This window comes from Delphinapterus leucas, chromosome 2 (genome assembly GCF_059928025.1).
Source record: "Delphinapterus leucas isolate spDelLeu-1000000601 "Yukka" chromosome 2, BTC_Dleu_Yukka2, whole genome shotgun sequence".
Lineage (NCBI taxonomy): Eukaryota > Metazoa > Chordata > Mammalia > Artiodactyla > Monodontidae > Delphinapterus > Delphinapterus leucas.
Window position 1 is genome coordinate 38663724 of NC_143130.1, and position 24678 is coordinate 38688401.

The 24678-nt window shown below is 43.3% G+C and overlaps 1 protein-coding gene and 1 long non-coding RNA gene across 2 annotated transcripts in view; one reads left to right on the forward strand and one right to left on the reverse strand.

Moving 5' to 3' along the window:
* SH3GL3 (SH3 domain containing GRB2 like 3, endophilin A3) overlaps nt 1–24678 on the reverse strand; it is a 285754-nt gene that overhangs the window by 219038 nt on the left and 42038 nt on the right. The window lies entirely within an intron of this gene.
* On the forward strand, nt 3876–6813 carry LOC149749991 (uncharacterized). The gene is made up of 3 exons (XR_016391982.1): nt 3876–4174; nt 5372–5752; nt 6418–6813. It is a non-coding gene; the product is annotated as an uncharacterized LOC149749991 (long non-coding RNA).

A 24678-nucleotide genomic window follows, 5' to 3' on the forward strand; every position in this document is an offset into this window, starting at 1 on the left:
CCAAAGAAAGATCAACTCACAGAATCCGTTTCTAGGTAGCACCGAGTCCCATCTTCCTCCCACCCCTGGGCTCTGAGCATTCCCACCTCCCTTCCCCTCCTCTGACGAAATCAAAGATTGAAATCAGTTGACAGAACATCAACCTTTTATTAAAGCAAAAGCTTTAGAAGAAAAAAAAAAATCTCAGTCAAAAATAATGTACGAGGGACTTCCCTGGCGGCTCAGTGGTTGGGAGTCCACTTTCCAATGCAGGGGACAAAGGTTTGATGCCCGGTGGGGGAACTAGATCCCACATGCATGCCGCAATTAAGAGTTCTCATGCCACAACTAAGGAGCCCGCCTGCTGCAACTAAGACCTGGTGCAACGAAAAATAAATAAATTAAAATTTTTTTACATGTGTACACCTTAAAAAAAAAAATAATGTATGAAAAAACTCACTCCTTCATCTCTCTTAACCCCAAAGATGCCACAAGCACTCATTCATACATTTATTCATTCATTTATTCAACAATTGCTTGTTTATTGTTTCGCTGCCCTCTGAGTATAGAGGTTGAAACCTATGTGGCCACTGCCGTGCAGACCTTACAGTTAAAGAAGAGTCTGACGTTCAACAAATAAATATCAAGAAGCATTTTATGACCTACAGTGGTAGGTGCTATGAAGGAAAACATATGTGAAGGAAAAAGCATGGCAAGTTTTAGGAAATGGAAGGAGGCAATGTGGCCAGAGCATGGTGAGAGGGTGGGGGAAGGTGGTTAGATGAACAAAAGAGATTTTCTCCTTTTTTCCTCTTTCTCCCTAACCACAACCATAGAACGTCTTATGCGAGATGGAGCGTTTCTACCCTTTTGGAAACCAGCGGGCTTGTCTTCAGACAGGGTGGGCTTGGCATTGGGGTAGCGAAACAAGACACGTAGCCTTCAATTCATTCCATTTCTTATTTCCTTTGGTTTTTGAGGCCCTGAGGGTCAGTAACCTGGTTATGACGGCAGCCCTCAGGACAGTTAAAATACTAACACCACACATGAATGAAGTTCTGTTTATGTACCTGCCATTTATGTACAGCTCATTGATTTTCCTTCTGTTGATTGTTCTTAAAAGGTATCTTAAGATAGAATATTTTCATGAGCCCAGATGTTAATATTAATGCTATATCCAACAGCCACAGATTCTCAGAGAAGTAAGCTTGCCTTTAGACTGTATTATTGATTTACTCTGCCCAACTGAATCAGTTGGAACACTTTGGGTTACAAGTGATTGGAAACCCAACTCAAGTTGGCTTAAGCAAAAAGGGAATTTATTGGCTTATGTTACTGGAGAGTCCTGGCGTAGGGCTAAGTGTCAGGCACAACTTACAACTTAATGCAGGGGCCAACCGATATTATTAGTACTCAGCACAGCTCTGTTCTTCCAGTGTGTTGATTTTGTTCTCAGACAGTATCTCCCCTCGGGGTCAGAAGGCGGCCACTGCAGCTCATCTTGAAAGCCCACCACGAAAAGGGAGCTGAAGACCATCAGGGCCCACTCTGGGAGCTGGGAGCCGGAAGGGAGGCCCACCCAAAACACAAAGGCTCAGAGTAGGGGAGGCATGGGCCCCACAGAAAGAAGCAAAATAATGGAATTTTTTTAATAGGAGAAAGGTAAATAGATCTAAGAGTCTCACCCCCCAAAAAATCACTATCAAAAACCTAACTTTTGATAGAACCCATTTATGCTATTTGGTAGAAGAAAATCTCACAGAATAGCAGAGCTGGAAAGCAAACAAAGGAGTCATCTGGTTTGATCCTCTTTCTTTTGGCAGGATCAAATCCAGATCTTTCCAGGCGGATGAAAATGTGTAAATGTTTCCAATGAAAGAACCAAGTCTTGAGCCTGGGCATCTCATGATTCTCAACTCTAACACCACCCCCTCTTACCCCTTCTTCTCTCCATGCCTTCAACAGATGAAGAAGTGGATTCTATTCTCATTTTCTCCAGTATAAATTCTGCTCTTTACTGCTTCTAAGGCTTCAAATTCCACCATAACATGTCAGATTCACATCATTTTATCATTATGTCATCCGGCTTCCTTCCTATTTTTTTCTTTCATCTTAATTCAGGTTTTGTATCTGGAAAGCATTCCTGAATTTTATAGAGAGGATAAAGCGGATGCCACGTAAAATGTATTTTTTGCAGTAAATATTTTTCAGAAATGTGATTTTGCTCTCCTACCTTGTATAAGTTCCTAAACCTCTCTGAGCCTCCGTTTCCATATCTATAAAATGGGGATAATAATAACAATAAGCTTCATAGGTTTTTTTTGGTGAGGATTAAAGCACTTAGAAGTCTGTATCAGGCATTTAGCAACTGTTCAGCAAATGTTAGCTGCTGCTACTATCATTATATCATTATCATTATTTTATAGAGTCTTCTCCTCTTTGGGTATTTCATCCTTGTACAACCAGGCTTTTCTTCAGATCTGTTTCCTCATTCCCCACAGAACAAAAATCCAAACTGGACGCTCACTGTGTCTTGACCCTCTCTCCGGCCCAGCTTGACTTTAAGTTGCCATTTGATTTGGTTTTCCGTTCGATCTCAAAACTGGGAAGAGTTCAGTGGGCCAGGGACCTAAGTATATGGAGAGAAAGCAGGGATCCTTGCACCTGGATTCTCCACACAGGGCCCTGGTCTTGGTGCATAAACAGCTCTCCTCTCCTGCCAACACTGTGAGCCTCTCCTTGGACCCCAACCCTGGGCCTCGGCCAGCAGCTCCTACAACACCTCTGTGCCACCAGGGGCCTGAGGCTCAAGGAAGCCGCCCTTGCAAGAAAACTGCCTTATTGCCTTTGCTCCAGATCTGCCTGCTGTGCCTCCAGGAGCTGCTGGCTGGACATTTGCTGTTTCGACAGTATATACTATCCCCCTCACCTCCCCCCACTCTCCCAAGCCTCCAACTTAGTGCTGCTTCTAAGCCTCAGGCCCCAGCCCCGGGTCTCCTCTCCTTCCCTCCAACTTTCACCCCTTCAAACTAGAAGAGGTTCATGACGTCCAGGATCTGCTCTACTCCTCCCATGAGGTTTTGCTACTTTCTCAGGAATCTGAGTTACTGCTTTCTTTCATTCTGTACCACTTACTCTCAATCAGACAGAAATTCCTTGAAGTTTTCTGACATTTGCTTGGCACCCTTACCCAGCTTCTAGCATGAATGCAGACTTCCCCCATTTTTATGGCTCTTCTATAACTTAATTTAGAGTTGTAAAGAAGGGCCATGTTACCCTAAAGACTGAGTGTCCCATTTTTTTTCTTGTTCAACCTTTCTTCAGTGAAGAATTTCAACTTTGAAACACAACTCCTTTTCCTGTTTGTAGTTGTGAGAGAGGGCAATATTGAACTTTTTTTTTTTTTTTTTGCAAAATGTTCAAATTGGAGCCTCAGTCAAATCCTGCTCTGACCACACCCAGGGGAAATGGAGAAGCTGTAATGAACAGAATTGTCCCAGGGAAAAGAACACAGGAGGATGAAATGGGAATGGTTTCTCCTGGGTGATGCAGGGTCCAAGCAAGTCAGGGCCTCTGAAGGAGGCTGCCTTCAAGGGCTCTGACTTGCCTGCCCTGTGGGCCAAAGCCTACTTTAGCCGCAAGTTTACTATGCAGAGACAGAAAAGGAAATACATCAACAGAGATAATGTCATGTGTATGGCCACTGCCAAGAATGAGAGCCAGAATCTCTCTCTGGTCGGGCTTCTCCTTGGCCTTTCCTTGTCACAAGGGTGGAGCCCAGCCAGGTGAACCAACCTGACCACCGCCCTGTGTGTGAGCCCGTGGCTGGCTTGTGGAAGCATGTCCTTGCAGGGCTCCTATGGTTCCTCCTCAGCCTGAATGAGGACGCCCACTGTCATCAAGCCAGGTTTGCAGGCAAAGTTCCTGTCCCATGCAGACACACAACTTGTAGCTTCCTTGGGACGGTGGAGGGTGTGGGAAGTGACTCTTTCCAAACATTTTCATCTTATTTTCTCCTATGCCCATCCAGGCAACCTGCAGTGCATATATTCTTTGAGGTCAAGAGGCTGGCAGGAAAAGGTTCTACGGGGGCTACACGAGTAGGATGGAACCACAGAGCATCACTTAGGGCTCATCACTTTGGCTTAGACTCAAGGCTGACTAGGACTGCTGACTATACCTTGCTTACTGTCAGGTAGGTAATGGAGGGGAGGAATGTTGGCTGAGGACTGTTTTTTTGTTTGGCCGCACCACACAGCATGTGGGATTTTAGTTCCCCGACCAGGGATCGAACCCATGCCCCCTGCAGTGGAAGTGCAGAGTCTTAACCGCCGGACTGCCAGGGAAGTCCCACCTGAGGACTTTTGATGTGCGGGAAACTTCCAAAGGACAAGGTTGAAGCCAACTAGCTGGGTGGCTCCAGGTGATTTTCTTTCACTCTCCCAGTCACAGTCTCAAGAGTAAAATGGGGACTGGACAAGACAATTTCTACAGCCCTTTATGGCTCTGACATTCTGAGATAGTACAGTGAAAATAAACTCTGCCAATTACCTAAAAGTCTCTGTTCTCAGAGGAAATGGGGAAAGCTGGAACCTTTGGAAGTCCTCTTTCTCCTGCTAGGGTCATAGCACAGTGCCTGGAAGTGATATAAATCTCTTCTCCCATCTGTGGGGGCCCTGATGGAGTGAGCACCTTGCTTATGGTGCTAGGCATGGCCGTAAGGCTTGACATCGGCATGGAGTCCTGGGTGCCCATTGCCTTGTACTGACAGGAAAGCCGAGGCTTACTTCAATTCAGGGACCATTCCTCACCTGCCACTATGTGTGAGGTACCATACGGAGGGCACTGAGAAGTAGAAAATACATTCTCCACCCTCAAGGAGATTTCTAGCTAATCTGAGCTTCTTTAGTTACTCAACACTCCTCCTTTTCCTTGTTTACTTCCAGGTATTTGCATGATGTGCCCTCAGCCTAAAACACTCTCTCTTTATCCCTCTGTTGCTAGGCATGCTGTCTGTAGTAATGCAGGTTGCATACTGCATAGTTCTAGATCTATGTATGCAGATGTAAATGGTGCCTTCAGAAATGTGCAGTGCGTAGCCTGTACAACTGTACCGCATGGCTTTGACTGCCTTCTCCACCCCGTTTCTCCTATCTGGGGGTAGCTCATAGTCATCTCAGTTTTCAGCTTAGTCATTATGTTTCCTTCTTTCTTTCTGTCCTTCCTCCTTTCCTCTTTCCCTCCATCCCCTTCTCCCTGTCTCTCATAATTACTGAGCATCTACTATATGTCAGGACCTGTGCTAGGAGCTGGGTATATAGTTGTAACAAAACAGATAGGGTCCCTATTAAGCTTACATTCTTGTGAAGTAGTTATATTTTTCTTCCTCCAGGAAGTCTTCCCTGACTGCACCCATGATTGCCTCGGGTGCCTACTGACTGATGAATGGCTCTGACTTGGGAACCTTTTGCTCTAGAACACAGTGCCTCTGGTATGGAGAGAATCTGAGAAGGACAAGTGGGGTTGAAGAGACTAACCTGAAGCCCTGAACCCAACTGGGCTGGAGCTCCATCCCTTCCAGATTCCTGTCCTTGGGAGCACCCTGGGGCATCTGTGAAGCTCAATAGTGAAGCAGCAATTAATATGAGGCCAAGAGCATGGCTTTTCCCTGCCAGGGAGGCCACAAAGTTCCAGAACATCTCAGGAAGAAATGAAGCACCACTGAGGCCGGCCTCCCGGGGCTGCAAAACAATCCTTAATGAATCCTCTGCAGGTGAGGGTGAAATCACCTGCAAGGAGGCAGCTCAGCCTCAGGTGTTCTCCAGGAGGCTTAAAATAGCGGGGCTCCCTCCACAAATACCTTGCAACACTGTTTAGGATGGTGAATGCCAGGAAACTAATGAATCTGAGCTTAGTGAATTAATTGTTGATGAAATAATGTGAAAAGTGTGCTTACTGTTCATCAGTCTCTACAGAAATTAACTAGCCCTGCTTGGCAGCAAGCAGGATCAAATTTTCAACTTAATTCATGAATTTGGCCAAATTGTCTACGGGAAGCCTTGCATGGAGGACCTTCCATGGCTGCTTCGTGTCCAGACAGGCCTTGCCTTTCATAGAAGACATGATTGCTTTAAGAGAGTCCCAACAAGAGGAGAGAGTGGTGGAGGAGGAAAGAGCTTTGATTGTGAAGCTCCAATCAGACCCACGCCTCTCCAGGCTTCCTGTCTCAGCCCTCCCCGGTGAATCCTTCATCTGAGGAAGGTCTGTTAGCTGAATTGAGGGGTGATGATTCAGAGCAACAGGGTTAACCATCAGGCACGGTCTGACTCCACATTTAATTATTCTGTGCTCTGTGTGCTAACTCAAATTGCAGGATGATATGAAAGAAAAATAAACCTAATGAGAAGTGTATTTTTTTTTTGGACTATTTTTAAATAGGGAGCAGAGAACTTCTCGGGCCTGGCGAGACCAATCTGAGGAACTGGCTGGCACGAGGCATGAATGAGCGTCTGGATGCCCAGTACTTGGGCACAGAACTGCTGGCTATTGAGGGTTCGGTCTGCTTTTGTCACCATGGGAGTCAGGCTCTCTCACTGCAGCCACTGCGAACAGGAATCCCCACCAGGCTTCCCCCGCTGAGCAGCAGAATCTGATGTAAACCTCTAAGCAGAGTGACTTGAGTGTCACCAGTCTCTGAAACATTTCTGAGAGAGAAGCGAGTGATTGAGCATCTATGTGTGTACATGCTTCTTTCTGTCGCTAAAACACCAGTTTTCTCATGGAAAAGCCTGTGAACCACTGAGTTAAAACAGGAGCAGACGGTGCTTTGTGACCACCTAGAGGGGTGGGATAGGGAGGGTGGGAGGGAGGCTCAAGCGGGAGGGGATATGGGGATATATGTATGCATAGAGCTGACTCACTTTGCTATACAGCAGAGACTAACACAACATTGTAAAGCAATTATACTCCAATAAAGATGTTAAAAAAAAACAGGAGCAGAGGGTAAGAGGATGTGTTCCAATCTAACTGAACACTTCTGGCCAGTCTCAGGAGTCAGGAGAGGACAAGAGCCCCCAGGATCATTTCTACTACTTATACTTACTCAGTAATTCAAGCGATAACTAAGCAGGACTATTCTAGGCATTGGGGATACAGCAGGGAACCAGGTAGTCAACGCCATGCTCCCATGAAGCTTATTTTCTATTGTGAGCACAGACACAAGCTATCAGCATCTGGTTTCTGATTCTGCTAAAACTTAGACTTGTTAACATTTTATGATGGACCACTTTACTGAACTCTGAGTTCTATATTAGTTTCTGTTTTTAAAACAAAATGCACATTGCCTAGTAGACACGTACATTGTCACCTCCCTTGCATGCATGGCTGTTTAAATTCTTACCTGTACTAATGCCCTCAAATTTAGTCCAAAAAGGTTGTGATCTTCTAAAGACAGCCAGAATCAGCAACCGTTTTAGGACACAGTAAGCCAGGGGAGGAAGTCTGTTTGCCCGTGACATTGGCTGTTTGGAGGTGACCTTGGGTCCCTGAGAGGCACACCCTTGTAGGTTTATCAGGCCGCATGGAAGGACTCACTCGTGCACCAGATCCGCCACTATGGTCAGGAAGAGCATCTTAGAGGGAGAATGTTGGAGCCCGAGCAAGCACCTACCTCCTCCCTGTAGGCATTTGCAGCTGCAACCCTTCCCTTTATGAATTTGTGATGTTCTTACCAGCTCACTCTGCGACCTCAGGCTGTGTCTGCCCTTTGTTTACCTCTGTTCTCAAACTGCCAGATATATAATTCCATGATTCCCTCAGGTTGCTTCTTGGGAGAAGGTAGATTGCATAAACAAAGGTGTGTGTGGGGACAGCTCTAGCCCGAGAGCTAGGCAAAGCAGTCGGATGTGCTGGAAAACCAAGGCATGGTCTTCCTTCAGCCCAGCTCCCCTGCTAAACTGACAGTCACCGTTTCATAACAAATGTCCTTTGCTTTCTTCTCCTCAAGTCACCTGAACCACTATTCCCCTATCTTCTCAGACTGAATGCCCTTCAGGCCCCGCTCACACGCTAGCCCAGCTCTTGAGGGCTGCCTGGATGGTGTTCTCTGGAAGTAATTTCTTCCTCTTTTCTGGCCTCTCACTGCTCTTGAAATGCAGCCATTTGTGTATTATCTTGCCTGCACATTTCAAAGTCCTCAAAGGAAGACCCCGTGCATTCTTAACCAAATTGTCCCCTACAGTCTTCACACTGAAGAGGGACTCGGTATGTGTTTGTTTCTGTGTCTATTCCACCCTGGGAACATTTGAGGACAAATTACTGTTTACAGAAAATGGTGAGATTTAATGAAAGAGGTCTTAATGTTAAGTCCAATTGTGCTGAACATCCAAAATTTTTTCTTTGCTGAAAGCAAATAAGAAGAGTGATCCTCCTTGGCGTCCTACCACCCAGAAATGTGACTTAGTAAGATCTCTCAATCTTCCCTCTCTTTCATTCTTTCTTCAGTTTATATATTACTCTGCCATAGATAACACAGACAAGGGGGTTGGCATTGAGAGCCAGAAGACCAGGGTTCAAATCCCAGCTGTGCCTCTTACTGGCTGAGGGATCCTGCACAAGCCATTTAATCCGCCTGAGCTTCATTTTGCTCCGCTGTGAACTGGAAATAATAATATCTGGGTTGCCTACCTCCAGTGTGGATGTGAAAGTTAAATGAGATGGTATAGGTGCCAGTGCTTTAAAATGGTTTACCCCAGTGCGTTCACCGTGTGAAAATCATCAAGCCGCACAGATAGAACATGTGTGTATCTATCATACTCCAGTAAAAGTTCTTTATAAGGTAACACTTTGTATAGACATTTCCAATTGTTTATATACTGTGTACTGAGGAAAAAGATGAAAGAAGGATTTAAAGTTGGCTGTAAGTCACTAACAGTCTTGAATTGATGTTGAGTTTGTAAGGAAACTAGCCATTTCGGTTCACTGAGACAACTTCACATTTTGTTAGTCATTATGTCATAATTCTCAGTGTTTTAGTTTTACCATAGTCAAATACAATAGAACCATCTTTCGGCAGTCTGGAGACTTGCATTTGAAGTAAAATTTAGGAGCTCTCTATGGAAAACTATATGATATAGAGAAGGATGAGTTCTCTCATTCATGTACATTTTATCTTTAAAATAATAACTGGGATATATGAACTATTATAATTGCTTGGTTTTTTGTTTGCTTGTTTGTTTGTTTGCTTACCACTTTATACTCAGTGCCTTGAGAGTGTCCCCATTTACTTAAGAACTAAGGAGTTCGTGGGACACAGGACTTCTGGTGCTAAAACCAAGAACGTCCAGGACAAACTGAGATGGTTGGTCACCCTACTGGCACATGGAAGATGCTCAGATGTTGGTGGAAGGAAAGAAGACAGGCAAGAAATTCAGGAAGAGTGCAGCATTAGTGGTGAGCATCGCTGCCTTCCAGGAAATTCAGGAATAGATTTTGGTACCACAGAACTCTCCTTTCCTTTAAGTTTTCTAAAAAGGTAGCTTACGTGTGCATACTGTAAATTTTTTTTTTTTTTTTACTGTAAATGTTTTAACATTCATATTTAAAAGCCACTATTCTGCACTTTAAACACCATTATGGGATAAAACGGCCTTCTACAAAATGGTTAATGTTTGGAATTGCATTGCTCAGACCACAGGCAGATGTAAAGATGTGGAAGCTACAACTTTAGACACTATTGTCCTCATTCTTTCCTCCTGACTGCAGGATTTCATTCTAAAAAAGAACCATGGAAATGTTATTGTAGTCTTTATCACTGGACAATTAAATTCAAAATGCAGGATTAAGAGTGGGTGTTGTTTTCCTGGCCAAAGGCTTATAGGGCTGGAAGAGACCTCAGCAATCCCTCCAACCCCTTCTATTACCAATGGGAAAAGTCAGGCCAGAAAAAAGTTGGCAGCAGAGCCAGTCGAGGATGATCCTCCTGATTTCCTGCGCATCCCACTTCCCCACATTGCCTTTTCCTTTTACTTTGCTGCTCTTGGCCAAATTATAAAATCAGATTTGAGGATTTCCTGTGCTTCCAGGACATGTGCACCTACCTCCAGTCTAAACCTGGTTGCTCTTATCTGACTCTGCCTCCCAAAGATTTCCAAAAAATTAGATACTGTATAGGTCTAATGAGGGTGACTAAGAATAATCAATATAAAAGCATTTTAGCCACTAATCTCCAATGAGCAGATATGGCATTATGTATTCTAATTTGGGGGTAAACACTGAAGAATGAGACCCTACAAACTGGCTGTCCTCTGACCCTGTGACTTTGACATGACTGTGGAAAGAGAAGCAAATTGAAGTGAAGTGAATATACAGGACAAGGGATGAGAACAGAGCAGAGAAGCCTGTGCTTTGTATAAGAGACCAGAAAGGTTAACACAGCAAACCTTAACTAGTCTCATCAAGATAAAAAGATAGTAAATGCAAAATAACGACATGAGTGATGAAACAGAGGACACCACTATATGGACTGAATGTTTGTGGCCCTTAAAAGTCCTATGCTGAAGCCCTAAACCCTAATGTACTGGTATTTGGAGGTAGGACATTTAGGAGGTAATTAGGTTTAGATGAAGTCATGAGGGTGGGACCCCTCGATGGGATTAGTTTTCTTAATAAGAAGAGGAAGAGATACCCCAGAGCTCACTTTCTCTCTGCCATGTAAGGGCTCAACAAGAAGGTGGCTGTCTGCAAGCCAGAAATAGGGCCCTCACCAGAAGCCAAATCCTGCCAGACCTTCAACCTCCAGAAGTCCAAATCTCAGTCTTCAGACTCCAGAACTGTGAGAAAATTAATTCCTATTGTTTAAGCCACCCAGTCTATGGTATTTTGTTATGACAGCCCAAGCAGGCTAAAGCAACTACATTCACAAATCTCCTAACAGCCTGGCCTCTCAGCTCCTTAATCACTTGTTTCCTGTAATGTTGACCTCCATCCTACCTAAACCATGTACTCCCTGGACCAAGGACTCTCAACCTTGACTGCATATCAGACTCACCCAGGAAGCCTGGACTTCACCATAGCCCATTAGAATTAGAATATTTCTCAAGTTGGGACCTGTTATTTAAAAGTTCCCTGGGTGATTCCAACGTGCAGCCACAATCAAAATCCACTAAACTAAATACATTCAAGCACATTCAAATCAATAAAAAGAAAACCTCAGAAAATGGGGAAAGCATAAAAACAAGCAATTTACAGAAGAAATATAAATGGCTAATAAATATGTGGGGAAATGGTTAACTTGCTAATGATCAGGGAAATGTAAACATTTTTTTAAAAGATTGCTCTTGGGACTTCCCTGGTGGCAAAGTGGTTAAGAATCCACCTGCCAATGCAGGAGACACAGGTTCAATCCCTGGTCCGGGAAGATCCCACATGCCGTGGAGCAACTAAGCCTGTGCACCACGACTACAGAAGCCTGAGTACTCTAGGGCCTGGGTGCCGCAACTACTGAGCCCACGTGCTGCAACTACTGAAGCCTGTGCACCTAGAGCCCATGCTCTGCAACAAGAAAAGCCACCGCAATGAGAAGCCTGTGCACTGCAACGAAGAGTAGCACACGCTCGCCACAACAAGATAAAGCCCACATGCCACAACGAAGACCCAACACAGCCAAAAAAAAATTTTTAAGTCTTTTAAAAAATTAAAAGATTGCTCTTTTGGCAAAAATCACAAAGACTGATAATATCCAATGTTAGTAAAAGCGAAGGGCATATTCTCAGAAAATCTTCTAACATATCCTTAGATCCAGAAATTTCATTTCTGGTTATCTCTCCTATGAAAACAACCACATAAGTACATAAGTATCTACACAAGCGTACATAAAGCCAGTCTTTATAGCGCTATTTGTAATAGTGTAGAAATCCAATAATTATAGAATAGTTCGATAATTGGAGTACATCCTTACATGAAAAATTATTCAGCTACCAAAAGAATGGGGTAGAAGTATAAGTATTGACATGGAAGGATATGAATCTATACACACATACATGTTATCCATCATATGGGGGAAATAAAGCAAATTTCAGAATAATATGTCTGGTATAATCTCACACTTGTTAAAAAAATTATCACTACACATAGAGATACATACACATTTATACATACATAGAAGACTGTCTTAAAGATCTTTCAACAGTAACTACCCTCAGGGGATTGGAAAGGAGTAAGGGGACTTTTGCATTTTACTTTATATTTGCGGCTATTTTTACAATAAACACGTATGAACTATTTTTGTAATATAAATAGTCTGATATGAGCTCAAATGGAAGCTTTATAATGAAAAGTTTCCTGTGCCAGAAGGTTGCGGCCATTTCAGGGCCATGTCTTTATCATCATTTACACTTAAAAATCTTTCAGGGAATCCCACAGCTAGGGGAAAGGGGCTGGGTTTTCAAGTTCTTTTTTAGAATCATTCTCCTCAGTTTTAGGAAAGACTGCTATGCCAGTGATTCATTGCTGGTACAGAAATACACAACCTGGCTATTTTGCCATCAATGTTTCAGTTATGTGGATGTTAGGAGAGTCTTCCATTGTTAAAGGATGAGGATGAAAATGAGACTGTAAATGTGGTCAGCAGCCGGAAAAAAAGCGTATGAATATCACAGAGCTGGAGATCTGTGGTCAAAGCAAATCCAGTGTCAGAAAAGATAAAGAAAATACAGAGGTGATGCTGGGTAGTAAATAGGTTTCATCTCACAAACACACACAATTTATTGATTGTGATGTTTGGGAGTCAGGTCGTGAAGCCCCTGAGGCTATATTGTGGCTCAACTGGAAAGTCCTCAAGATCAGTTGGTGATGTCTGCCATGGACCCAGGAGGGGAGAATGGAGACACAGGTAGTGCAGTAATAACAGGAAGGAAGCACGAATTAAGAAATGCAGTGTTGATTTAACTTTTGCAACCTAGGGTCCATAACTATAATTAACAGAAATGAACGATTTCTACATGATCCGCACCATCCAGCATAATGGTGTAGACATGCAGATATTCGAGGTCTTGAAACAGCCACGTGCATCTTGAAGACACTGATCCGTGTTAAAATTCAATTTCAGTTCTCTCCATAAAGGGTTATTTGGAAGTTCTCATTAACTGGCTGATGAACACATTCATGGCTCTCTGTGCCACCTTAAGCAATAAATATTTATTTTTACTGAGTCCAAACTACAAAAGAAAGTAGATGATAGAAATAGTTTTCTCCAGAGAGGAGGGGATGGCGGTCTGGAATAGGGATGGAAAGTTCCCTTCAAAAACATTCTCCATAAGCTCTGCACCAGTTAGACTGATCTGGATGAAAATTCAGAAGTCCTTAGACACAGTCAAACCTCATTCCAGACAATCCTTTGCTGATGTCAGTACCTAGAGAAGAGGCATTTTGACTGGGCAAAGAAGTAAGAAAGGATTCAGCCTATCACTTGGCAACCTCTGCCACATCTTTTCTCTATTCCCTGCACTTGAAGCATGCCTTGCTTGCTGTTTCTTGACCCTGATGGATGTTCCTTGGTGCATTCACAGGCTCCCACATCTTGGCATGTGCTTTTCCTTCTGCCTAGAATTCTTTCTGTTCTTTCTCTATTGACAACTTCTACTCACTCAACTTCTCAGCAAAGCCTTCCCTGATTCCCTCAAGTATGAAGGACCCGTTAGGAAGAACACTTATCTTGTTTTCCCCTAACAACTTTTCCCACTGTTTCCCAGATCCTTTCTTTTCCTTTCTTTCCTTTAATCACTGAGACTCTAGCATTTATTTATTTATTCATTCATTCATTCATTTATTTGGCTGCGCCAGGTCTTAGGTGCAGCACGCAGGATCTTTCGTTGCAGCATGCAGGCTTTCTAGTTGCCGCACGCGGGCTTAGTTGCCCCGCGGGATGTGGGATCTTAGTTCCCCAACCAGGGATCAAACCCACGTCCCCTGCACCGGAAGGTGGATTCTTAACCACTGGACCACCAGGGAAGTCCTTCCAGATCCTTTCTTGATGGCTCTGTTTCAACCCTCATCACGGTTGGATTAACACGAGTAGCTATGTGCAAGGAACACTTATCACCCTCTGGAGAGGGCAAGCCTCTCGATGGCAAGAACATGCCTCCATCCTTGTATGCTTCCTGCACCTGCCTCCTCCTTATTATACTAAGTGTACGTTAGTGCAATAACCATAGACTTTCCTGATATGTGGGAACTCAAAAATATATCCTCAGCAAATGCAAGGGGCCTGCTACGGTTGGATTTCTCCGTAATCAAAGAAATTACAAGGGAAACATTTGATAGATTTAACTGTGTGAAAAAATAATAATAAAAGCTTAGAAAATAAAACAGCATGGATTTTAAAAGAAAGCCATTTTAAAGTACATATGATACACTCAATTTAAAAAATAAAGACCTCTGTCAAATAAGTAGATATATAGCCAATTTGCATGGGAAATAAATGCTTTGAAAAAGTAAGTAAGGTAACTCAGCATAAGCACATAGCTATTAAAATTAGGACTGTAATGACTGATAGAATATCTTTATGAAGTAATGTTGAGTGAAAAAATATATACATATATATATATAGTTTATGATATCATAGGTAGAATTTATGCACAAAGAACATATCATAAGGGTACATCCCCCAGAATAAGAATTTTTAAAGTGGTGTGTTGGAAGAATGAGATTGTGGATAATTAATTCCTTTTCTTTATTACTGTTGGTTGTATAATAAATAAAATTGGGGAGGAGGGACACAAAGTGAACAATCTCACTGAACATATTATCAGTTTACCATGCCTGTGGTTTAGGCTCTTAATTGAATGATATTAAGAAGGCACTTCTTTCTGCCTGGGGTCAGTTTCCTCTTAATTTTTTTGAATTTTATATCCGCATATATATTTTTATGTATTTATTTATATTATTTATTTGGTTGCGCCGGCTCCTTAGTTGTGGCATGAAAACTCTTAGTTGTGGCATGCATGTGGGATCTAGTTCCCTGACCAGGGATGGAACCCGGGCCCCCTGCATTGGGAGCACTCCAGTCTTAACCACTGCGTCACCAGGGAAGTCCCTCGCATATATTTTTAAGAGATAAAAATTCTCTGAAAAAGGATTTCTACTTCCAGCAATGGCAGACTAGCTTGTTGCCAGCTGACCTTCCTGTCAAAGTAGAAAAACTAGATAAATACGAAGGGAAATAAACCGTATTTGAAGTCCTCTGAGATCTATGCAGGCAGCCGACCTGAGGGGGCCAAGATCCTGGAGAGCAGGGAAGCACAGAGAGGTGAGCCTGCTGGAGGCACCACTTTTCTCCTGAGGGCATTTGTCAATTATAAGGCAGCAGCTGAGACAGTGGGATCCCAGCAGAAAACTGTGGAGGGGCAGCTGAGAAGCCAAACAGAGCTTTCAGCAGTCTCAAAAGGCTATGGTGAAACGAACAGTTGGGGACCACCTGAGGTAAACACCCCAGGCTTTCATCTGGAGGCCCTGTGGCTCTAGGAATTAAGGGAAAACCAGAGAGAGACTAGCACTCACAAGACTAAAGCCCAGCTTTGCCTCATGGTAAGGGATATTAACATGCTTCTCCTAGTAGTAACTGATAGAAAAAGTGGACAAAAGATAAGCAATGATGTGGAAAGATCTTAATAAAGTTGATATGATTACAAGCACACACACACTTTACCTAATAAATGCACTACTCTTTTTAAGTGTACATGGGAACATCTACCAAAATTGACCATATGATGCTGGGTCAAAAATTATGTCTCAAAAAATTTCAAAGTTTTGAAATTACACAGCATATGTTCCAAGATCACAGTACAATTACCTACACATCAATAACAAAATATAACTTTTAAAAACCCCAAATGTTTGGAAATTAAGTAATATACCTCTAAATAATCCATGTGTCAAAGAGGAAACCATAATGAAAATTGTAAAATATTTTGAATTAAATGATAATAAATATATGATATGACAATGTGTGGGATACAGCTAACACTAGGCTTAGAAGAAAATTTATGGCTTTAATATATATGTTAGAAAAGCAGAAGGTCAATTACCTGAGTGTTTATCTTGGGAAGTTGGGAAAGCCGAAATAAAGGAGAAGAAAGGAAATAATAAAGGTAAGAGCAGAAATTAATGAAATAACGAGCAAAAGGACAGTTGAATGGATCAACAAAGCCAAAAGCTGAGTCTATACAAAGAACAATAAATTGATACTCCCTTGGCAATACTAATCAAGAAGAAAAGAGAAAAAGCATAAATAACCAATAACAGGAATGAAAAAGGATACATCACTACAGTTCTCACAGGCATGAAACTTCTCAACAAGGGAATCTCTCAATCTAAATATATAAAATAATAATGCTAAATTTCAAAACATTTTATAATAGCAATTTTTAAATGGTAGAATTACTTGCAGATTCTACCAGCTTTCTTTCCTATTTTAAGATGGGACCCTGTATAAATAAATTTTCATGATCTCATTAACCCTGGCTTGATAAAATACTCAGTACAACTCTCACAAGCATAGAATGTCTGGTAAACTTAGAATTTCAGCAGTTCACTATTAGGAAAGATAGAAAATCTCCAGAATTATACAACTTAGAAGCTTGAGATGCTCAAGACAGTCTCTTACCTAGACCTCACCTTTAAGGTGAAATATACATGAAAATATTTGAGAAGAGAAGGTAGAACCCCAAACTTCCTCAATCACCAATTAAACTGTCAGTATAGCCTCACATGTATTTCGGGTGATAGACTAAATGGCATTAAATCTTTACGCTGCTACATGATTTTGAACACCTCTGCAATTAGAACACAAAAGGAAACACAATGTTTAGATTTATAACCATTTTAAGAGCACTCATCATGGTTATGTTCCCAAGTTTTTATTAACCACCTTGTGATTATGAATTACAACCTATTACCATGCTGTTAATCTAAATGTTTACCTTGCTGCGACAGCAAAGCCCTTTAGATCAGTAACCATCTCTCGAATGTTTTTAAAAACTCGCCTTTTGTGTGAAAATGGCTGGACTAGCTCCCTTCTCACTTTGTGTTTTCCAGACCAGGGGCCTTGTTCTGAGGAAAACAATAAACAGATAAAATAGGTGAGCAGTATGGCAAGTTCAGGTCAAGAGCACTAGATTGAGAACCCAGGAACCAGGTTGTTATTCTAATATGTAATTAATTTAGTTCTAAATGTAATGAACTGTGTGACTCTGGGTATGTCCCTTCCCCTAATGGGCCTCAGTTTCCCCATCTGAGAACTGATGTTGATGGTCCAGCTGATCTCTGAGGGAGGGGTCTACTTGGGCTAAGCAGCAGAGGCACATCGTCCGTTTATGGAGAAAGCAGCAGAGACTCATTCCCTAGGGCTGGCCCCAGGGAAAATGGGCTCCCCTTGTTGGTCCTGGACTTAGGGGGACAGATTGGAGAATATGAAAACAAGGCTCCTCTTCTTTGTGTTTAAACATCCTGCTGTGCAGGAATACCATCAAGTAACTCTAAAGCACCTCTCCCTTCCCCTTTCCTCCCCTCTCCCCCTGCCACCAGCCATTTATCTACTTGAGAATGCTAAGTCCAAGAGGTGAGGAGGGTGCCAGCTTGCCCTATAGTCTAAGAGGCATCTGTGTAAGTCGAGGTACTCCAGAGAAATAGAACCAATAGGATGTGTACGTATACATATAGAGATTTATTTTAAGGAACTGGCTCACAAAATTATAGAGACTGGCAAATCCAAAATCTTCAGGGTGGGCCAGCAAGCTAGAGACTCAGGGAAGAGCTGATGTTACAGCTCAAGTCCAAAGTTCTTCTGCTGGCAGAATTCCTTCTTGATCAGTGTAGGTCAGACTTTGTTCTAATAAGGCCTTCAGCTGATTGGATGAGGCCCACACACAGTATGGAGGGCAATCTGATTTATTCAAAGTCCACTGATTTAACTGTGAATCTCATACAAAAGCTCCCTCACAGAAACATCCAGAACAATGTTTGACCAAATACCTGGGCACTGTGGCCCAGCCTAACTGATACATGAAATTAACCATCACAAGTCGATCCCTTGTCGACTCAGCACCCATACACATCTCCTTAAACGATAGTTAATCTCAGAACAAAGACAATAACAAGATCATACGTCCACCTAACATGATACCACTATCCTGTGAACAGCTGAAAACACACTAACCCTTTTCCCAGAAGAGGATGCAAACTCCTTGAATAATATTTACTCTTCTCCTTAATATCTCGTATCTTAAATACTGTGATGTAAAGTTAACCATACCTAATTTACACAATGTTATATATCATTTATATCTCAACAGATCTGGGGAAAAAATCTTAAAACAGCCCTTAAATACTATGATATAAAGTCAATACATCCATCTTATGTTACATGATACACACACACACATACATATATTCATAACAAAATAAGGGAGAAATACTCATTTCTGTACCTGGTTACCTGCTCATAGCTAGTTTTTATAACTACATTCTCCACTATGCATTCCATATGCCCTTTGCTTTTAGCAAACACCTCAGCTGGTCATGATTCTCTACCTGGTGGGTAAAGAACCCTGAAGGGTCTGAGCCATTAGTAGTCCTACTTGGATTAGATTTTCCATTGATCTTAATCACAGGGCATGGTAACACTAATAGATGCTCTAAGACATCTCCTATATTCCAAACACTCTCTCCCTTACACCCATTGTGGAGTACTTGTCCAATTTCCGTAGTTGTCCTATTTCCCTTTGATAGTCAGAATCAATCACCCCACCCAACTCAGTAACTCCCTTCTTCGCTTGTTGACTTAAAGCCATAAGGAGCCCAAAGTGGATGGGTGGCACTCTTAACTTCCAGTCCAATGGAATCATCATGTCTCCTGGTGGAAGAATTCTTCCCTTTTAGAACAAAGACCTCTAGGCCAGCAGAGCACAGCATCGTGGAGACAGGAAGCAAAAATCTTGCTAGTGGGTCACTAGGGGTAATAATGGTTCCTCTCCCATTTCCACCCCTGGATTCCTTGACCCACGAATCCTGGCTATCGAGAAACAGTACCACATATCAGATGTTGATTCAGAGCATATACGGCCTCCTGGAGAACCCTGTCCCAACCCTGCAAGGTATCGCCGTCTAGCTGGTGCTATAACTTAGTTTGCAAAAAGCCATTCCACCATGTTATCAAGCCAACTGCTTCAGGATGGTGGGGAACATGATAAAACCAGCAAATCCCATGATCAAGAGCCCACTGTTACACCTCATTTGCTATCAAGTGAGTTCCTTGATCAGAAACAATACTGTGTGCGATACCATGACAGTGGATAAGGCATCCTAAAAGTCCATGGATGATAGTTTTGACAGAAGCACTGCATATAGGGAAGGCAAATCCATATCCAGAGTGAGTGTCTGTTCCAGCGAGAACAAAATGCTACTGCCTACAAGACAATATCCAAACACACAAGGCCACCCCAATTCCAGCCCCTGCTTACTTCTCCAGCCTCATCTGTCATCACTGCACCCCCCCCAAATTCCCTGATGGAGCCCCCAGAGACACTTCTTCTTTCCCAACTTTGCCAAGATCTTTAATAACTCTGCATCTTCACCCACCCATTCATTGACTCATTTGTTCATAGATTCATTAAGTATCCATTGGTGAGCAGGTCAACAAGGTCTTTGCAGATATGTGTTAAATAAGTTAATGCTCTAATGAGATGGCTGGTATGATAGGGAATGTAGTCAGTGCTAGGACAGGAGAAAAAAGTGCCTAATCCACAGGGTAGATGAAGACACCCTGAGGACGAGACATTTCAATTGAGACCTGAAGAATGCATAGGCATCAGCCTGGTGAAGGAAGTCAGAAGGGTGTTCTGCCAGAGGGGGCAGAATATGTGAAATCCTGGCAGTGAGAGTTGCTGTGACAGAGCAACGGGAGGAGGGGGAGGGGGAGGAGGAGGGGAATGGAACTGGGAGACACCCAGAGGCTGATGCAATATTCTGAGCAAGAGATGATGAAGGCTTGAGATACATGGATGGATTTTAGAGATATCTAGTAGAAGAAACAGAACTTGGTGAATGATTGGCAGTGGAGAGTTGAGAGAATGCAAGAATATTTCCAGGTTTCTGGCGTAGGCAACTAGGAAGAGAGTATCACTAGCTACTGAGATGTTCACTATTTATCCCCAGACCCTGGGAAATATTTGTTGACCAAATCAATGAGTCAATGGAAGAATGAGAATAGTTGGGAAGGAAGATGAGATGATGCCTTTGGTTTTGGATATGGTGGTTGTAAGGCACTTGTGGGATATCTGAGTGGAGATGTCCAGGAGGTCATATTGCGTATGCAGGTCTGAGCTCTAGAGAGAAGTCTGGGCAGAGCCTTTGCACGTGCTATTCTGTCTGTAAAGTGGGAATAACAGTGTCTCCTCTGCCTCTGATCCCCACAAGAATCAAATGAGGGAAGGGGGCTTCCCTGGTGGCTCAGTGGTTGAGAGTCCGCCTGCCGATGCAAGGGACACGGGTTCGTGCCCCGGTCCGGGAAGATCCCACATGCCGCGGAGCGGCTGGGCCCGTGAGCCATGGCCGCTGAGCCTGCACGTCCATAACCTGTGCTCCGCAACGGGAGAGGCCACAACAGTGAGAGGCCCATGTACCGCAAAAAAAAAAAAAAAAAATGAGGGAAGAAGTGGTGCTTGGAAGAAATCATATGCTGGAAGAAACGGTTTAGACTTGAAATCAGACAGACCTGGTTTTAATCTGTGCTTGTCTCTTTATAAGCTGTGTGTCCTTGGGTAAGTCACTTAATATCTCTGAGCCTTGAGTTTTCATCCACAAAATGGAGTTGATACCACCCCTCCCTTCAGGTTACCTTGAAGCTTAGCTCGGCTAAGGATATGGAGCTCCCTTTATACCTGGTGCTGTGAAAGGGCTCAGTATGGCAGCCATCCCTGCTATTGTCTTTTACACTGTGTTCGTAATGCCCTTAGTCCTTGTCATTTCTTTTTTTTTAAATTTAATTTATTTTATTTTATTGGCCGCGCCATGTGGCATGTGGGATCTTAGCTCCCTGACCAGAGATCAAACCCAGGCCCCCTGCAGTGGAAGCGTGGAGTCTTACCCACTGGACCACCAGGGAAGTCCCTAGTCCTTGTCATTTCTAATTACTTTGAGGAGGTGTGACTTTGAGTCCCTCTTTCCTCCACCCACTCAAAAGGTCAGATGTGCACCTCTGTCTCATGGGTCTTCCCACCTTTCTCCCTCACAACATAGTTCTATACCGTGGCTTCTCCATATAACTAGACCAAAAACATAGTAAAAGTCTGTGTCAGTTTCATGTGGAATGTCAGCTTCCTGTGGTCAGCTCCACAGAACCAAAGGCATTCCAAGCTCAGGTTCTAAAGCCAGTAAGAACTACTTTCAAACACCCACCTTGCAGCTGGGTAACCTTGGGCACCTTGTTTAACCTCTCTGAACCTCTGGTTTCCTTATCTGTATAATTAGAATAATATTAGTGCCTGCCTCACAGACTTGCATGAAGGAACAAAGAAGGCTGTGGGAAAGCAGTTTATCAAGGAATCTCAGTGCACTGGGGTGAATGAATAAGATTGATTTATTTATTGAAAACTTGCCATTATTAGTCATGGTCTGTCAAACCCTCTTTTCCTATTGGATAATAGCACCCTTGATGATATTTCATTCTGGTTCTAATATAACTTCTTGGCTACTTTTTGTTCATCCATTTTTCTGTTACTGTTGCTTTGAAAACAGTCTTGTTTCATTTCTTAAGATTTAGTTTTGTTCAATGAAAGATGACGGATTCTGGATCCAGCTGCCTTGGTTGTAATCCCAACTCTACAATTACTAGCTGGGAACTTTGGGCAAGTTACTAAACCTCTCTGTGCCCCCATTTTCCTCATCTGTAAAATGGGAATAATGATAGTACCTACCTCATAGGATTGTTGCCACGGTTAAATGAAATCAAAGCCCTAGAAGAGTGCCAGGCACACGAAGTGTGTAAGTTTTGCTATTATTATACCCAACTCAAAGACCCTCCCCTTCTCTTCTCCAGGCAAGGCTAGATCTGTGGCTTTGCCTGAGTTCTGTGGTCTCTCTCATCAGCCTTCCCTCTCCATCTTTCCAAAATGAGACCAACATTGGGGCCTGGAGGAATAAGTAAAAGATAGCTATTGTCCCACTTGCCCCAGCCAGGGAGACCTTCTTTCCTACACAGCAGTAATACACTACACATGGGCTTGATGCCAGCAGGTGGTGCATTCAATAGGCCTGCAAAGGAGGGCTCCCCCCCGGGCACCTCCCAGAGCCACGGATGATCCCTTTAGACTCTTGGCCTGTATATTCCTGCCCCAGTTCACAGCATCCTGTGACATACTTCTGACGTCCCATTCAGGAGTGGTCACTGGCTCCCAAACTCACCTACCCTCAGCCCCCAGCTATTAAACCCACGGACCTGTGCAGAATCGATTTTATGTTCCACCTGGGACTGAAACTCCAAGGCCAGAGGCCAAGGAATGGGGAGGTAAGTCCTTCCCCCTCTCTACCCATAGCCCCCACCACGCAGCTCACCCCACGGGCCCTCTCCCACACCTGGGCACTGCTGTATCAGGCTGTGTCAAGGGCTCATTGGTTCCTGACTGAGCCAGGACTCCATCAAACCCACATCCCACCAATTTGACAAGGGTTTCCCCTGAGGCATCCCTCCCTTGGCTTCAAAGAGAGAAATAGCCCTTTCCAGTCCCCTGACAGGCTAAGTCTGTCCTCCTCCAGGCCTCCTCTTCTAGCCAGTGTTGAGAGGCTGGGGCTGGTAGGGTGATGCCCACACTTTCTGCAGAGGTGGTTTCCCCAGCATCCCTATGCCACAGTTCCCCAACCCCAGAGTGCAGGCTCCTTGATGCCTTTGTTTCCTAGCCGTAGGCTTTGGTTACCAATTCAGGCACATGAGAATCACACCATCCTGTGAAATTTTTTTTTTTAAAGAGAATTTGCACACTGCTCTCAAAATATATTTGAAAGAGTGAATGAAAAACAGGCATACTACAAACCAATATTAAAAATATAATAATCAAGTTATAAACTAAGTGACAATAACTAATGCAATAATAAAAATATGAAATTATTATAAATATAATTTTATAAATAATATTTAAGGGACTTCCCTGGTGGTCCAGTGGTTAAGAATCTGCCTTCCAACGCAGGGGACGCGGGTTTGATCCCTAGTCAGGGAACTAAGATCCCACACGCCGCGGGGCAACTAAGCCCGAGCACTCTGGAGCCCGTGCTCCACAACTAGAGAGAAGCCGGTGTGCCACAACAGAGATCCCGCGTGCCACAACTGAGACCTGACGCAACCAAATAAATAAATAAATAAATATTTTTTTAAAAAATAATAATAATATTTAAATTAAAGCCTTTTTATAATTAAATCTGAATGAGCCATATGAAACTGCTGCTTTTTGTAGGTCAAGAGGAGTCATGTGTTGGTAATTTCACGTGGATCAACCTAATGCTTAACTCTTTCTGTGGGCCAGGTATTGTTTCAAAAGCTTTAACAAATAACCAGTTAATTCTAATGATGATCTTACGAGCAAAGAATTATTATCAAGGCCATGTTACAGCTGAGGAAGCTGAGGCACAATTTCTTACTCAAGAAACCTGCCAAGGTCACACAGCTGGTAAGTGCCATAGCCTGAGTTTAAACCCAAGAAGGCTGACTCCGGATAGCATGCCCTTAACCACCACCCTGCTCTTCAGAAGCAGTGATCTGATAAACAATTAGCTTCCAATGTAGGCCTTTGCCATTTTTATTCCAAAATCAGGGATGGATTATGGACCCGAACCCTGCCAGGCAGAGACCGTGAGCTCAGCAGGAAACAACACCCTCGCGCAAAAGGAACAAGGCACAGTTCTCCCTGAGCAAACATAGTTAAGCAGACATGGCACCATGTCTTTTCCTCCCAGCACATCTTTTCTACCTATCTCCTCCTGGTCAGTCTTCCCATCAGGAAAATGGGCACATGCAATGTGCACCCATGGCAATAGATGCAAGCACTAATTAGCACCTGAAATGTGTGTCAAGATCCCCTGCTAGAGGCAGTATAATAAGGGCAAAGTATTCTCACATAAATTCCAGTTTTGCATCCTGTGGCTCGTTCCTCTCTGGGCAGGAGGTGGTGCCCCGTCTTGTTGAGATCTGATTTCTAAATGCAACCATGTGTTTTCTTTCATCCAAATGACTGTGCTCATCTCAGGAGCAGCCTTTAATTTTCTTCTTGGAACCAAGGACCATCCTTACTTACAGCAACAAAAGGTCCCTAGGACGGTGAGGTAAGATTTGAATTAAGATACCTTGGCATATTCCACTCCACAGCAATTAACGGGCAACAGGTTTTTAGCAGCACCCACTCTCTTAAGAGCAGTTACTCTTTGCCTCAAGAATCCCTGTGTATCATGTTATCAACTTGTCCTGATTAAGCAGCCCCCAGAGGCTGGCTCTCTGCAAAGTGGGAAACCAGGTCGACGTCATAGTGAGGACCTCTGTCCTCTGAGGGTCCAGCCTGATGGAGAAGCTATGTGGTAATCAGGTCTTGATCTGCATCACTGACATCAAATATGGCCCAGGCTGCATGATTCAGAAGGGGCTGGCTATCCAGTTGGCCCATT